This window comes from Bidens hawaiensis, unplaced genomic scaffold (genome assembly GCF_021521415.1).
Source record: "Bidens hawaiensis isolate Kalapana, Puna unplaced genomic scaffold, B.hawaiensis_p1.1 tig00030808_1, whole genome shotgun sequence".
Taxonomy (NCBI): Eukaryota; Viridiplantae; Streptophyta; class Magnoliopsida; order Asterales; family Asteraceae; genus Bidens; species Bidens hawaiensis.
The window spans coordinates 205,891-222,058 of NW_027495155.1; positions in this window are offsets into that span (position 1 = coordinate 205,891).

The window sequence follows — 16,168 nt, forward strand, 5'->3', positions numbered from 1 at the left end:
GGGATATTCTCGTTTCAATAACTAATGATTATAAAATTGTACCAGATCCTCAACCTCAATTTTTGTAAATGCGATTGAATGTTGCTCCCGATCGTGAGAGTTTAGCAAGTATTTTAATTTTCTTCTTTTGCAATTAACAGTTTGTTTTAGGGTACCTTATATTGTTTATTGATTTGTTGTTGGGCTATATGGGTGCGAAAATATATAGTTTACTTGTCTTTATGATATTGCTCGTGTAGATCATGTCATCTTGTGAGGTTGTTGGTTTTATTGCCGGCGAATTTCTTGTTATATCCTATGAGTTGGTTCATCATATCTTGTGTAATCACACGGATGTGGTTGCAGATTTGATTCTTGTTTTGTATTATGTATTTATGTGATATTTTTAGCACATCTTTTGGGTTTTTCGTTTAAACATTATTTATACACAAAGGTGACAATAGAAAAGGAAAATCACTTGTTAATGACATCAATTTGAATTTGAAGAAGAGTCTTAAGGCGCTGAGGCTGTTTAAGAGCCTCGTGTTTTAGATCTTCATTACACATTGATGCTACAACGAGAGATCCATTGTTTGTGAATATGAATGTACAACCTATGGATAAGGTAGATGATGATCAGATGTGATTTCTCATTAATGGTTGCCCATGTCAGGTTTGGGTATTTAGCTAACACATTCTTGTCTTACAAAAATCAATCATGTCACCTTCAGCCTCATCATAGACTTGGAGTATGAACTTTATAATGGCGTTTATCGTCCATTCATGTTCCAAGTTTACAAATTATTTTTGTAATCTTGGTTTCTTAGGCGATTACATGTTTATATTAGAGAATCGTATTTCATACAACTAGAACGTAACACTAGTTATTGTTTAACTTTGTTATGTCATAAGTGAAGGTATCACATTTGAGCAATGGAACAGAAAAATAATTCTTAGTTAATTCCTCTCCATGGCTAATTCTACAAACATTGTAACTCAAATATATACCTTTTAAATGACGGTCATCTACTATCATTGATGGCCACAAATTATGTTCAACCAGGTTGTGAATAATGCCATTTTTCAGATAGTTGTATGTTAATAAATTTGACATCAAAATTGAAACAAAATGATATGAATGCTGAAGAGGTAGGTCCCAGCAGAGCCCAGTTGGACCCGCAGGACTCACCTTGAAGAGAGACGTCTGCGCAGAAACCAACTGGATCCGCAGGACCCACCATGCTCAGAGACGTGACGTCCTTACGCGCAGTACGCAAGCTGTTCCCGCAGGAAATGCCTCCCAATGGTGAAGTACTCCGCCTGTTCCCGCAGCTGCGGATACAAGCCATCAGAGAAGGCCACCCGCGCAGCAAGGCTACACGCACAAGGCACTTAGCTCTCAATAATTCAGTAGTCACCTGAAGGAATGAGCAAAGCCGGGAACAATCCCGCACAAAGGAGGGAGGGGGAATACTCCCGCCCAAATAAGCCAGTCCGTACGATACTGGAGGATCTTTTGTACTGTACCTGACGAGGTATGGCGAGCAGCATGCTCTTGTACTGTATGTCACTATTAGCCGCTACCTACTCACCAACTCCTGTCATACCACGTGCATAGCCTGCAGTTGGTGGAAAAAGAATAGTACACAGCAGGCCTGGTCACTGTCAGCCGCTGCCTACCCACCAACTACCAGCATGACACGTGCGTAGGCCACAGTTGGTAGAACAGGAATACTATTCAACCGGCTATACCCTCTTGGAAACCTACCTTCGGCTATAAATACCCCAAATGGTATGATCATCTCATCTTATCTTGTATCTTACATCTTATACCTGATATCTGCTCTAGCAATCTCTTAATATACACTTATATTCAAGAGCAATCTAGTCTGATTCTCACGCCGGAGGGTGGTCACAAGGAGGTACCCCCCCCCTTCTCAGTGACGAGCTCACGGTGTCTGTTTTGTAGGTTATCAGAAGAACCATCTTTGCTGGGTCTAACCCCTCGTGGGAAACATCTATTTAACCCCCAGATTATCCGTAATCTGCCCGGGGTCGATTAGTGTTTCTTCATTGGCGCCATCCGTGCATAAAAGCTAGAACTTCATTTCTTTTCAGTTTTTTCAAACTTCTGGAAAGATGGTTAAAGAAACTCCGGTAACCACAACCCCAGCTACTGGGGGGAATACCGGCGACTACACAGTTTTTACGAACACTACCCCGGTTACCCAAGCCAGGGCAAGTGCAGTAAATTTTACGAACACTACCCCAGTTACCCAAGCTGGGGCAAGTGCAGTAAACAATCGCTCACTGGGATTCACCGATACCCAGTTAGAGAGACAACGAACGAGGCTCCCCCGCCAAACACTCGATGAAGTTAAAGCGTGGGCGGAAGCACGTCAAAAAGAATTCCAAGCTGAGTTGGATGAACGCTTACGTTTACTCCAACAGGCTGATGAATTCGTAGAGTACTTTGACGATGATTCGGAGGAATCCGATAGTGACGCAAACCCTCGTCATAGGGCGAAAGGGAAGCGTAAGGAAACGGACTCCCAACCGAGAAGGAGTTTTGGAGAAACCTTCAAACCAAAAAACGCAGGTGGAAACCCACGTGACTTCTCCAAAACATTTACACCAACTGCTGCAAAGGCGGGAACGTCCAAATTTGCAAGGGACATTGCGGAAGCAATCGTCCCGAAAAGTGCCAAACAGATGTCCAACATCGGCACTTACGATGGTATATCTGTTCCAGACGATCATTTGAACAGGTTCATAGCGGGGGCAACCGTCAGTAGTTGGACGGAACCTACGTGGTGTTACATGTTCCAAATGACGCTTGTTGGGCCAGCTAGAGCGTGGTTCGATCGTCTACCGGTCAACCACATCTACGATTGGGAAGACTTCCAGCAGAAGTTTAGCCAACACTTCAGCCAACAAAGAAAGTATACCGAGGAGCAATGGACAATCCTCAATTGCAGTCGAGAAAAAGATGAATCTTTGCCAGACTTCATCACTCGCTTCAACTCAAAGAAGCTAAGTCTGGGTAATATCAGCGAAGATCTTGTTCGCGCTGCTTTCATCCAGGGCGCGAACGACCCAGAGCTCATCCGCACCTTAACGGGTAAAGATGGCATGCCATCCACATGGGGTGCCATCATGACAGCAGCTAAACGCTTTGCGGAAACGGAGAAGCAACTGGGTAGAGATCTCCCCCAGAGCACAAACCTCTACACCCAGAAAACAAGAGAAAACAACGTCCTTACCGCCCGACTAAACAAAAAGCGGAAGCTAGGCATTTGGCAGTCAAGGGTAAACTTTGACACCTCATCCGGCTTGCAACATCGGTTAGGAGGAAGGGATAACGTACAGTCGAACCAGAACTCCAGATGGACGCCACTCACCAAGAGCGTCACCGAGATATTCGCCACTGAGGAGCTCCCATGGCCAAAGGCTCCAATAATCCGACATCGTCACAATGCTGATCGGAGCAAATACTGTGACTTTCACAGGACAAAAGGCCACAACACTGAAGAATGCACAGACGTAAAGGACATCGTCGAAGCATTTGTCAGAGATGGGACGCTCGCACACCTCGTGGCGTAACGAACGCTGAGCAGGCTGATGCGTGTAGAACCCCAGCTGGAGAAAAACACGAATAAAATTGCAGCTTCAATGCCGGAGACTACATACTACGTAAACAACGAGATCCCGAACCAGGTACATATCGGCTCGATGGCACTCCCATCCCAACAACATGGAAGGGAGCTCAATTACACAGTTTGCATGTAGATAAATTCCAAATTTGTAAAGGCCCAGAGCCACTTCTAATGGAAATGATTCTCCTTAGAACATCGACGCTGATGATTTTACATTTATACTTATGAACTTTCCACACGGATATGCCGGTCTTCACCGCATACATAAGTGTGAAAGTCGTTGCGTGGGGAAGGCGGCAAAACCCGCATAAACCCAAAAAACGGCAAACCTTCACGCAGGTCAGTTAAAGGTAAAGTTCAGTCATCCCACTAAATGAAAGTGCCGGTCTATCCGCACGAATCATGATAGAGGAAACTGAACAAAAACCTATTAACAACCGCGCGTCGAACGGTTAATTTATTCAACACTGATGCCGGTTTTCACCGCATAATTACGTGGAAAGTCGTTGCGTGGGGAAGGCGGCAAAACCCGCATAAACCCAAAAAACGGCAAACCTTCACGCAGGTCAGTCATAGGTAAAGTTCAGTCATCCCACTAAATGAAAGTGCCGGTCCTAACCGCACGAATCATGATAGAGGAAACTGAACACTAACCTATTAACAAACGCGCGTCGAACGGTTAATTTACTCAACACTGATATGCCGGTTTTCACCGCATAATTACGTGGAAAGTCGTTGCGTGGGGAAGGCGGCAAAACCCGCATAAACCCAAAAAACGGCAAACCTTCACGCAGGTCAGTCATAGGTAAACTTTGGTCATCCAACTAAATGAAAGTGCCGGTCCTAACCGCACAAATCATGAGAGGAAACCGAACCTATTGACAACCGCGAGTCGAACGGTTAACTTATTCAAAATACTTTAGAAAATTTCTAACAGAAGGATGAGGAAAACCTCCACGCAGGTTAGATGTAGGTAAAGTTTAGCCATCCTACTAAGTGCAAGTGACGGTCCTACCCGCACAATCAAGAAAGAGGAAGCAAAACTTCAACCTATTATCTACCACGTTCAAAGGTTAACTTAATCTAAACACTTAGAAAATTTCTAAAAAGATGAGGAAAACCTCCACGCAGGTCAGATATAGGTAAAGTTTAGCCATCCTACTAAGTGCAAGTGACGGTCCTACCCGCACAATCACGAAGGAGGAAGCAAAACTTCAACCTATTATCTACCACGTTCAAAGGTTAACTTATTCTAAACACTTGAAAAATTGCTAATTTAAACTAAAGTATGCATGAGCAAGTCATATAACGTTTATAAAGCAAGTCATCCAGTGAAAGTAGCGGTCTTACCCGCACAAAGATTTATATTTCATAATATTCATTACAAGAATGGCCGGGTAACTACCCGCCTACAAGAATATAAATCTATACAAGCTAAACCTATCCTAACAGTGGGAAGGGATCTTCAGGATCAAGCTTCAGGACCACTTCCACTTGGACCAGCACCATCAGTAGAGCGTGGCGGTTCAAGGAAAGCTTTAAGGATAGCTAGCCCATCATCAGCAGCAGCAACTTCGTTCACCTTCTCCACCACCGGATGCGGGAAGGCGGCATACTGATTCACTGCTTGGTCATAAACAGCTTCAGTATCCACATCATACAAAGGGAAGTTGGAAGGCGGGATGCCTTTCTCAACGAACCCTAGACCAAGCAGGAAGCCGGCCTTTTCCCCATCCTCATGAGAAGCGTTGAGGGTTGCACTCATGGCATCGTCGTATGATGTGTCCGTGAAGACTCGATGCACAACCTACAAAAAAAATATACAAGTATCAAAACCTTTTCTATTTACAAAGAAAAGTGTTAAGACATTATGAAGCTAAGCTTACCTGAGACAACGCTTCTCGAAGAAGCCATTCCTTGGCAACCAGAGCCTCCTGGAGGGCAGCTTGAGCTTGGTTACGGGCGCGTTCGTCTTCACTTTTGTTGAGGTTGGCAAGCAACACTTCTTTAGCCGCAGCCTCTTCAACGCCCTTTAGCTTCCGCTCAGTATGGTCAAGCACCCCCCTCTGGTCCAAGATCTCTTGGAGCTTCTTGGCGTCTTCCATCGCCAAGGCATCATGAGCCTGTTGGAGCGCCTCTAGTTTGGCTTTAAGTTCCTCATTCTCGAGGCGTAGAGGCTCAGCAACAGCTTCAGCCTTGGTGGCCCTCTCAGTTGCGTTCCGTGCAGTTTCCTTAGCCAGCCGAAGCTGTTCGTTAACAGCTTGGGCAGCCTTGGAACGGGCCTCGAGACGGGCCTGAACTTCAACCTCGAGGGCCTTGAAGGCCTTCTCCTTTTCCGCAGCCACTGCGGTAAGCCTCTTGTTCTCCTCCCGGACAGCCCGCGCCTGAGCTACTTCTTGGATGCGAGCTGCTTTTAACTTGTCGTTTTCACGACAAAGCAGCTCGACGCGCGGCTGCATCTGGGCCAGGAGAATCCGCAGCTCATTGGTTAGCCTACCCTCCTGGTAGCTAGCCATTGCTTCCCCCAACGCACCACTGGGAGCTGCGTGACGAGCCCACTTCACGCACTCCACAAGCGTGCGAAGGGTTGTTCCTCGGCGGATGTTCCAGCGTGGAACATACACTTCATTGGAATCCGACACTGCAAAAAACAAAAAGCAGTTAGGAAAAGATGATATAAAAAAAAAAAGGCCAAAAGAACCCTACGCACCTGTAGGGTCGACAACAGGCCGATAGCCGCCAAACCCATCACCTGAACCCAAGGGAAATCCGTCCAAGAGGTCAGGCAGATGGGAAGGAGGCAGAGGTTGGCAAGAAGCCCCAAGCATACCTGAAGGATCGGCCGTCGTTGCCGATGACGGAGGAGGCATGGTGAAGGCCGCCGCGGTAGTAGAAACCAACGGAGGTGAACTCACCGTAGGTGAACTCACAACCGTGGTCGCCGCTGCGGAGTCCTCAGAAAAAGTAACCGCCGGCTCAGTGAAAGATTCAGTAAATATGGCACTGACAGCCGGCGGTGATGTCATCACAGTTGGAACAGATGGCTCAACTGGGTGAGCAACTGAACCAACTGAAGCAGGCGCAGCCGCCTGGGTCGTCGCCTCAGGTAGGCTGACCAAGCCTACCGTCATGGGTCCGGAGGTACTCCTCCCCGCTCCACCCTGGAATGCAGTAGCATCCACGCCTGCACAAGGAAGATAAGTATAAATGATGGAAAGCTATGAAGTCAAAAATAAAGGAAGTTTGTACTTACGGGTTTTCTTGAGCCTAAAAGTGCGGACAGGCGGGGACGAACCCGATGGAGCCGGCCTCTTTACACCGCTCACCGTCATCATCCTGGGCTCTCCGGAGGTGACAGTCGTCGCAGCCTCCGGAGCAGTGGTCTTATCACCACCAGGGTTCCCCGCCACCTCCTCGCTCTCGGTCTCTGAATCAGACCGAGGCACCGGATCGGCAGTGGAGGCCACCTTCGCCTTCCCCTTCCCGCCGGCAGCCTTCTTCTTCCGCACCAACGGATGACCATCTGCGGATTCCTCATCAGAACACAAGATTAGAGGAATTCCAGCAGAGGTTTCAGCATTGAGGGGTCGAGGGTTGAATAAAGCCTTACCTGGCCGCCTGGCGCTCAGGATCTCGTGGCCTGGCGGGTAGACCTCCACGAACCGATCCGCCGTCTGTTCAAGGATGGGCAACTCGTTCTCATCTAGAGCACGAGTACCCATCCGAGCGGGACTATCAGCCTCCCGCGGATGCAGGAGCGACTGCAAGTCGTTCCCCTCTGAAATAAAAGAAAAACAGTTAGAAGACAAACCTATATAAACAAAGAAGACAGAGCATACCGTAAGGGACAGAGTTCAAACCGTATTCAAGGACGATCGGGATCTTTTGCGCCTCCGCATCCTTCCACACCCGGCACATCCCGAGCATCACCATCCCGGACTCCGCAAAGCGGTAAACCGGAGATTGGACTCGGGAAATCTTTGAGAACCATTCCGCCTCCTGGTAGTTGGAGGCGTGAAGGCTGGGAGTGCTTGCCCATTCTTAAACTTCATGGCAAGGGGGATGGCGCGAGCGGAGATATAAAAGAACTCCCGCTTCCATGAACGAAGACTGCGCTCGGTTGCGCAAATCTTCAAACCCTTGATCCGGGTTATCAGAGTATACCACCCCTAGATGCACCTCCAAGAGTAGAAGGTCATCAGGCGGTCGACGAAGGGCTCAACGCCCAGAATCCGGCACACCCACTCGAAGTGGCGAATCTTTGCGATCGCCATCGGGTGTACCTTGGTCAGGTGTACACCGTGCCTCTCCAGAACACGGTACACAAACTTCGTCAAGGGGAACCTAAGATTCCCATAGACAAAGAATGCGGCATATACCTCGATCTTGCCTCTGGGGGCATCATACACCGTCTGATGAGGTTCAGGAAACTCAGGCTCGAAAGACTCGAGCATGAACTTCCTGACGATGTACTGATATAGATCGACAGGCAGAGCACACTGGCACTCGCCAGCAGTACTCTTGTCATCCTTGTCGGACGTGGATGACGGGTTCTCGGCGTACACCCCAGCCTCCTGGGCTGTAGCCTCAAGATCGTGAGCAGAAGACATCTTGCAGGTATGAAAGAAGAGAACGATTTCAAGAGAATGCTCGACTGAAAATGTGAGTATTCGCCGGAAATCGTTTTGAAGATGAAGAGAAAAGTGAAAGTGTGGATTACAAAGGACCCTCTCCCCCTTTATATACTAATCGCAATCAATGCGATGAATTTAATGCGGAAGAGAGAGAAATCGCAGGTGCAATGAAACTATGACACGTGGCAAAAAGCAAGCTGGCAACAGCTGTTGAAAGGACGCGTGCCATTAATTTCGCGGCCACGCGCCCGAAAAATCGCGCCCACGCGCCTGAAAAAGCGTCTGGAATGACCATGTACTGTCACGTCACCATAACTTCCTGCACGTCCTGACACAGTCAGAAGAAACCGTCGGACGACGTTTCAACAGTTTGGACTGTTCTTATCCTTTCACCAACTCTTCAAATTTCAAAAATTCAAAAAGATTCAAAAGTAAGCGGGAAAATACCCCTTACCATGGCAACCAAGTAACTGTAAGACAGGTGCGAGTACAGTGTTAAGGCAAAACCCTTCACATACTTAGCACCTGCAGGGAATTGAAGCCAAGAATACCTCGGCGACCAAGTAACTTTAAGACGGGTGCGGGTACAGTGTCAAGGCAAAACCCTTCACATACTTAGCACCCGCAGGGAATTGACGCCAGGAATACCTTGGAAGTAAAGTAACCGTAAGACGAGTGCGGGTACAGTGTCAAGGCAAAACCCTTCACATACCTAGCGCTCCGCAGGGAATTGAAACCAAGAAGGATCTTCTGGGCAATGCTTGCGGAAACGGGAATAACATCCCCGCATAGCGGGAACGTCGAGAACTACATTGTTTGAAGCTCCAAGATGGAATTGGTGGTTTTAACATAATTGATCACTATGTTCAAAACTACCAAAACCTCATGGAGAATCCACACAAGTGGGACTCAACGCTCCTGACTTGCGAGGAGGTTACAGACCTACCCGCATCATACCCAAAGATCAAGCAGGAAAGTCGGGAATTTCTGCAAGTGACATAAGGTCTTCCGCGGGAAGAATCCCCATGGAAAACCTTAAAACTAAACCCTTTTCAAAAACCCTTTTCTTAAGTCCAAAAGTTCACCTCACTTATTAAACATTCATAAGAACATTGGACTGGGGGGACTTGAAGAGGTAGGTCCCAGCAGAGCCCAGTTGGACCCGCAGGACTCACCTTGAAGAGAGACGTCTGCGCAGAAACCAACTGGATCCGTAGGACCCACCATGCTCAGAGACTTGACGTCCTTACGCGCAGTACGCAAGCTGTTCCCACAGGAAATGCCTCCCAATGGAGAAGTACTCCGCCTGTTCCCGCAGCTGCGGATACAAGCCATCAGGGAAGGCCACCCGCGCAGCAAGGCTACACGCACAAGGCACTTAGCTCTCAATAATTCAGTAGTCACCTGAAGAAATGAGCAAAGCCGGGAACAATCCCGCACAAAGGCGGGAGGGGGAATACTCCCGCCCAAATAAGCCAGTCCGTACGATACTGGAGGATCTTTTGTACTGTACCTGACGAGGTATGGCGAGCAGCATGCTCTTGTACTGTATGTCACTATTAGCCGCTACCTACTCACCAACTCCTGTCATACCACGTGCATAGCCTGCAGTTGGTGGAAAAGGAATAGTACACAGCAGGCCTGGTCACTGTCAGCCGCTGCCTACCCACCAACTACCAGCATGGCACGTGCGTAGGCCACAGTTGGTAGAACAGGAATACTATTCAACCGGCTATACCCTCTTGGAAACCTACCTTCGACTATATATACCCCAAATGGTATGATCATCTCATCTTATCTTGTATCTTACATCTTATACCTGATATCTGCTCTAGCAATCTCTTAATATACACTTATATTCAAGAGCAATCTAGTCTGATTCTCACGCCGGAGGGTGGTCACAAGGAGGTACCCCCCCTTCTCAGTGACGAGCTCACGGTGTCTGTTTTGCAGGTTATCAGAAGAACCATCTTTGCTGGGTCTAACCCCCTCGTGGGAAACATCTATTTAACCCCCAGATTATCCGTAATCTGCCCGGGGTCGATTAGTGTTTCTTCAAATGCATAATCTATATATAGCGTATCTAGGCTATTGATCGGTGGTTTAGTGAAGGTGGACCCCAACTTTTAAGTCTTTATGGGCGTTACCCTGATGACGTTGGAGGCAAGGGGAATAAGATGGCGTTGGGGTTACTAAGGTTTAACAAGCTAGTAAGTGGTGATATGACCAAAACGTCTCCCACAACACCCAGCCTAATGTAAAAAGTATCCTTACTTCGACACTCTCATTTACAAAAGAATGCATGGTCGTCTATAACCACGACTGCTTTTGCATATTTCAAGCATATTTTAATTATCAGGTCCGTCTTCGATAACCGCTTAAAATTTTGAGGCATGGGATGAGTAAAAAAAACGAGCCCTTAAAATCGCGTTCTCAACTATGTAATCAATAATATGATAGATTTACCAATAAGGTTGTCCTCTAAAAATTTAAAACATACAAATAATAGTAAACATGTTATTAAAATTACTCATATAAAAACACAATGAAAGTTTTTTTCTATAAAAAAATAACACTAATTGTAGAAATTGAATAAAAAAATAACATTTTTCATGGAAATTGAACCAATAACCTTTATTTCCATAGTGTGAACGTTTTCCATTCAATCAAAGAGCCGTTTTGTAGGCTTTAATATTAATACAAAATTATATATAAAATATAAATTTTATTTTTAATAATTATAGGCCCCGGGAGAGTGGGTCTGGATCTGCCCTCCTCGTCTTCCCCTTGGGTCGGGCCTGCTAATTATAATAACAAGTTAATTTTTATACGCTTCAATTAAAAACCTATACAACTCATCGTTTAATTGTGAAATGACTTGTAACATATCTAAAAAACCTGTCGTAAAATTTTACACTAAAAGATCGTTAAGTATTAGATAAACATCATAAACTCGATAATTGACAGTAGTTTTTTTATATTAAAATACAAGAAGCTACTAATATATATTATCCCTAAAGTCCTAAAGTCTAATTGGAAAAGAAAACAATAAGCATGAGTTAAAGTGATGAGACAAATGCGTAGGGGGAGATCTCATCTACCGCCTGTTAGTTGCGCCATAACTCACCAAACAACTAGCAAATACTCAAATCAAACCCCCACCAACTCCCATTTCCTATATATTATAAGCTCAATAATTTTATATAAATAATTGAAGCAAAATAAAAACTCCGCGTTTCATAAAACTTTTATACCGAATTATTAGCTGTGGTATTGGAAAACGGCAAACGAAGCTACTCGGACTGGGTGAGTCCGTTATACATGTTTGGTTTTAATGGTTTGAAGAACCTTCTTTTATTTTTCAAATTCATTAGTTTGTATTAAATTTATTTAAAATAATAAGCATGGTTCAAGTTTGTAAATCATATACTTAAGTTGTATTTGAAAAATAAAAAGAAGAGTAAAAAACGGTATGATTTACGCAGATGGTTTTGAGTATCAAATCGTCGGTCAAAATGTTTAATCGTCAAACCATCAAAATCAACCCTGGACTAAATCGTTAAACTACCAAACCGGATGAAGCATTCGATAATTTGTTTCGGACTGTTTGACTAGATCAAATCATTAAACTGTCAAAATGGATAAATTGTCCAATTTGGTTTGGATTGTTCGACCACCTTTAACTGTTTATGAACATGTGAACATCCCTAATTTTGATTGGAATTAAGTTACACGCGTCAAAACTCGAAAGCATATTTTACTCTAGGTGAGATAAAATTCGTTCAGTTCAAGAGTACAACTAGTGAAGTTACCTACTCGCATAGTCTACCGGCATAGGGTACCAAAGTTGCAAATGAGCGTTTGGGTTAAAAATAAAAAAAAATGTTTTCTGACAAATTGGACCAAAAAATCCCTCTTAATTTGCAGTAAGAGAGACGTTTTTACCGCATAAGCAGTCCACATCATAAAAAAACTAATGGGGTTAACCTTCAGTTATGCACTTATGCGTAAACTTTGCATGAAATGTTCATACAAAGATTAAAGTTAGATATTAGTAAAATCCAATAGATTAAAGTTAAGATTATTAAAATCCAATTTCCTAACATTTATGTGTAAACTTTGCAGGAAAATGTGTGTTTTTCCTTTATCTTCTTCGTGTTTTTTTATTTGATTCAAATTGTATGTGTGATATTTTCAAGAATCAATTTGAACCTCTAAATTAATTGATCAATGATTTTTTTTTTATTTTAATAAAACCCTAGATGGATGTTGATATTTGGGTGATGCTATAGTTGTTTGTTCATGTGGTTGACAACCGACTCTATAGTATATTAAATAAGCAAGAGCTTTAGGGTAACTTTGAATCAATTAGTTTCAATGTTTTATTGTGTTGTTTTTATAGTTAATTTTGAATGTCAAACAGAGCTATGGCTTTATGTCCATGTGCCTGCAGGCCTGCACTTTGCAAAAGGTTTGTATTATTGTGATTGGCCTTATATCTATAAGATAAAAAATTGATTTGGTTAACAATTGTGTGTTGCTTGTTACATCTACTACGGGTGTTTGCGGTTCGATTTAAAACCATGAAACTGTCTAAACAGGTCATTGGTTTGTTTTCACGGTCTGATTTTCATAACTTTCGGTGAGCATGTTACGAAGTTCTAAATGTCATGTGTTGGACCTACACAACTATTATTTGACAACAAAGCTACTAAACACATTGCTAACAACAATGTTCTTTCATGATTGGACTAAACACATAGAAATGAATTTTTGTTACGTCATAAAAAGGGTTAAATCAAAAGAAATACAACATATGCAGGCACCAGATTAATACAAAAGCACAAATTGATGATGTTCTCATATCTTACTCCATAAGTCTCATAAAACCTTCATGCACTAATTTAAGGCTACGTGTAGTGGAGAGGCTATAAATGGGGACGAAATGCGACACGTGGCGTCCAGTCAGCAAGTGGTGGGAATTTGTTTTTGGGGTGTAATGGTGTAGGGGGCTACAAACTGGGCTCACAATATCTTTTGTTTTATTATTTTCTTTTTATAAACTAAACAAATAAAAACCAATTTATTTAAATAATTAAATAAAAATGCATTAAAATTAAAAAGAAATACAAAAAAATACATAACTAAAAATAAAAAAAAATACATAACTAAAAAAATATATAAAAAAATAAAAAAAAATACATAACTAAAAAAAATACTAATATCCATAATATTTGCGCATTTTTCAATTCGTTGTCGTTGCAATAATGCGGTCTCTTCGTGTAACCTGGCCGCTTTGAGGGATTCGTATTCTTTACTCATTTCTCGCAATTTCAACATAGCGGCAATCTTTTCGTGTTGTTTGTTTCGTGATGTTTGTTGGTTTCTCTCATGACATCGTTGAGTCCCTTGACACACTTTTCATGTTTTTCGATGATTTCTCTCATGGTAGCGGTGAATTCCACGGAATTCGGTTGGTTCGGGTTGTTTCTATGATTCATTTTGCTAGATTTTTTTGAAGAAGATGTATGTTTATATAGATACGAAGTGGAGAAGAAGGATATGAATGGAGAAGAAGGCACATGTTTATATAGATATATAAATATATTGTTTTAACTAAAACTTTTTTTTATTGTTGACCGTTTGACAACGATCAAATTGTTAAAATATTATTATATTTAAACAACTTTGGGCGACAATAACCCTCTGCCCCCGCCCCTTTTCACCCAAAAAACGCCAGGGGGAGCGGTGTTCCAAACACTTTTCGCCCCTTTTCGTCCTATCCCACGCCCCATTACGTTTAGTCTAAGAGGGATTAATGACTGGAATATATTCATTGACCGTAGCCTCCTTGACTCCCTAATTGTAGCCTTTTGACTGTTTATAATTCCCTTAGATGACTTCGACCCATACGTGTATATAACTATGTAATTCTCTGCATCAGTCTTTTGTATCAATCAAAATAATTACTTTGCCATGATAACAAAAGCTATTAATTTATTTTTGAAACAGTTGTATATTGCACTTTATTCTCTCTTTAATTCGTCATCAAATTTTATATTTTTAAACATGGGACACGCCCTATATATTTTATTTTCTATTTCCATAATATTATTAATAATCTTAGGAGTTCCAGATTGTTATTAATTGTAAAACATTCTATGGCCAATACTTTATAAAAACGACCACCAACTTGCTATTAAAGAAAGTCACATTAACGTAGCTTTATGATGTGATCATACCATGATTGATTTTTGGAACACTTGAACCAATCTTCTTCTCATACAATTTATTAAATAATTATATGAAATATCATGCAACTGCTCTTACTTAATGAAAATAAAAATATTTGGACCACAGCATGCATAATGGAAGAACTCGAAAATTTGCACGAGTGATAATGGAGGTTCATTTTAATTAATTATTAATATTATTTCATCATTAATATTAATTATGAACACGTGTATAGGGGAAGCAATGTCGTACTAAATATTTAAATCATTAGCTCAACTGGTGTTAGAGCCTTAGAGGAATAGAGAGGAAGTGAAGATTTGGACTGACGATCACCGTAAGGTTTTAAATTCAAACTCAATCCCAACCTTGTGCTTACTGTAGTGAGCCTTCAGGCAACAGGTTATTTTCAAAACAGAATATGATGAGTTTGGGCTACCCAACAATGTTTCCGATAGCACTGCGTATGGCGTAGCCTTTTGCCATTGTGTTATCCCGGGTAGCCGGGCTTTATTCTTTTGGTCGTTCAATAAAAGTCATGAGCAAATATAAAGTTGTTGGCTAACATCTTAATATGATATCGGTGGGAAACTTTGATGGTGATGTTCATGTCCAAGTCCATGTTCTTAACTTCTTATTGCAGTTGCATGTTGTTTTCGACCAGAATAAATACGTACAAAGAGAATCTGGTCCTCTCATTTGCACTTGTTGGGAGTCACTTCATATCTAACAAGTTGCGTACTTTGAAGTTTGATCACTTGTGTTTATTAATAAAACAGTCACTAAACCTTAGGGTAAAAAAGTTATAGATCAATGTGTGTTTACGCAATGATCGATCTTTGATTGATTTGTGTGCCTTGTGAATGTTTTGTTGTATCTTAGTCGGTAGTCGTCAGTCAGTCTAGTCGTAACGTTAGAGCTTGTTATATTATGTTCGTTAACTACTTGAACTAGCTATGTGCTCGATAAAGTATTGTGGAGGTACTTTCGGCAAGGTAAATACTAGTGGATGATATCTAGATCGTTTGATGAGTAGTTGAATTTGAGTTCAATGATGATGAGCTGAAGCTGAAGTAAAATATTGGTTAGGACTTAGGAGTTAGGATGAATGAGTTTTATCATATCATTTTTAGGATTTATTTATAACTAGAAGTAAAATATAATAACACATGTTATAAATTCATTAATTCTATAAAATAATAAATTCTCTTACTTAGGTTTGATTCCATGCCGAATACAGTTTACTCCAACAAAGAGTAAAAAGGAAAAAGAAAAAGAAAAAACTAGCATTGAAAAGTCTACAGACGCGAATAAATATGTATGTTAACTATTGTTAAGCACAATCAATCCCTCTTCATTAGCAAACTTGCATATAGAAGCCATCAACCCAAAGTAGAGGTTATAACCCCCTTATTTCTTAGATGTGGCCATTCAACGTAAGCCAAATGAAAAGAAGTCATACAATATAGAAAACCCGTAACCTAAAAGATTTGAGACGAGTATCAAAGGTATAGATCAAGTATGTATGAGACTAGTTATTAAATATTTTATAAGCTCTGTAAACTTGTTTACACGAATACAAAACTAAATATATTATTAAATATTATACAATCTTAAAAGAATATAATAATTAATTTGTTAACATTTTTATAAAATTAAAACTATTAA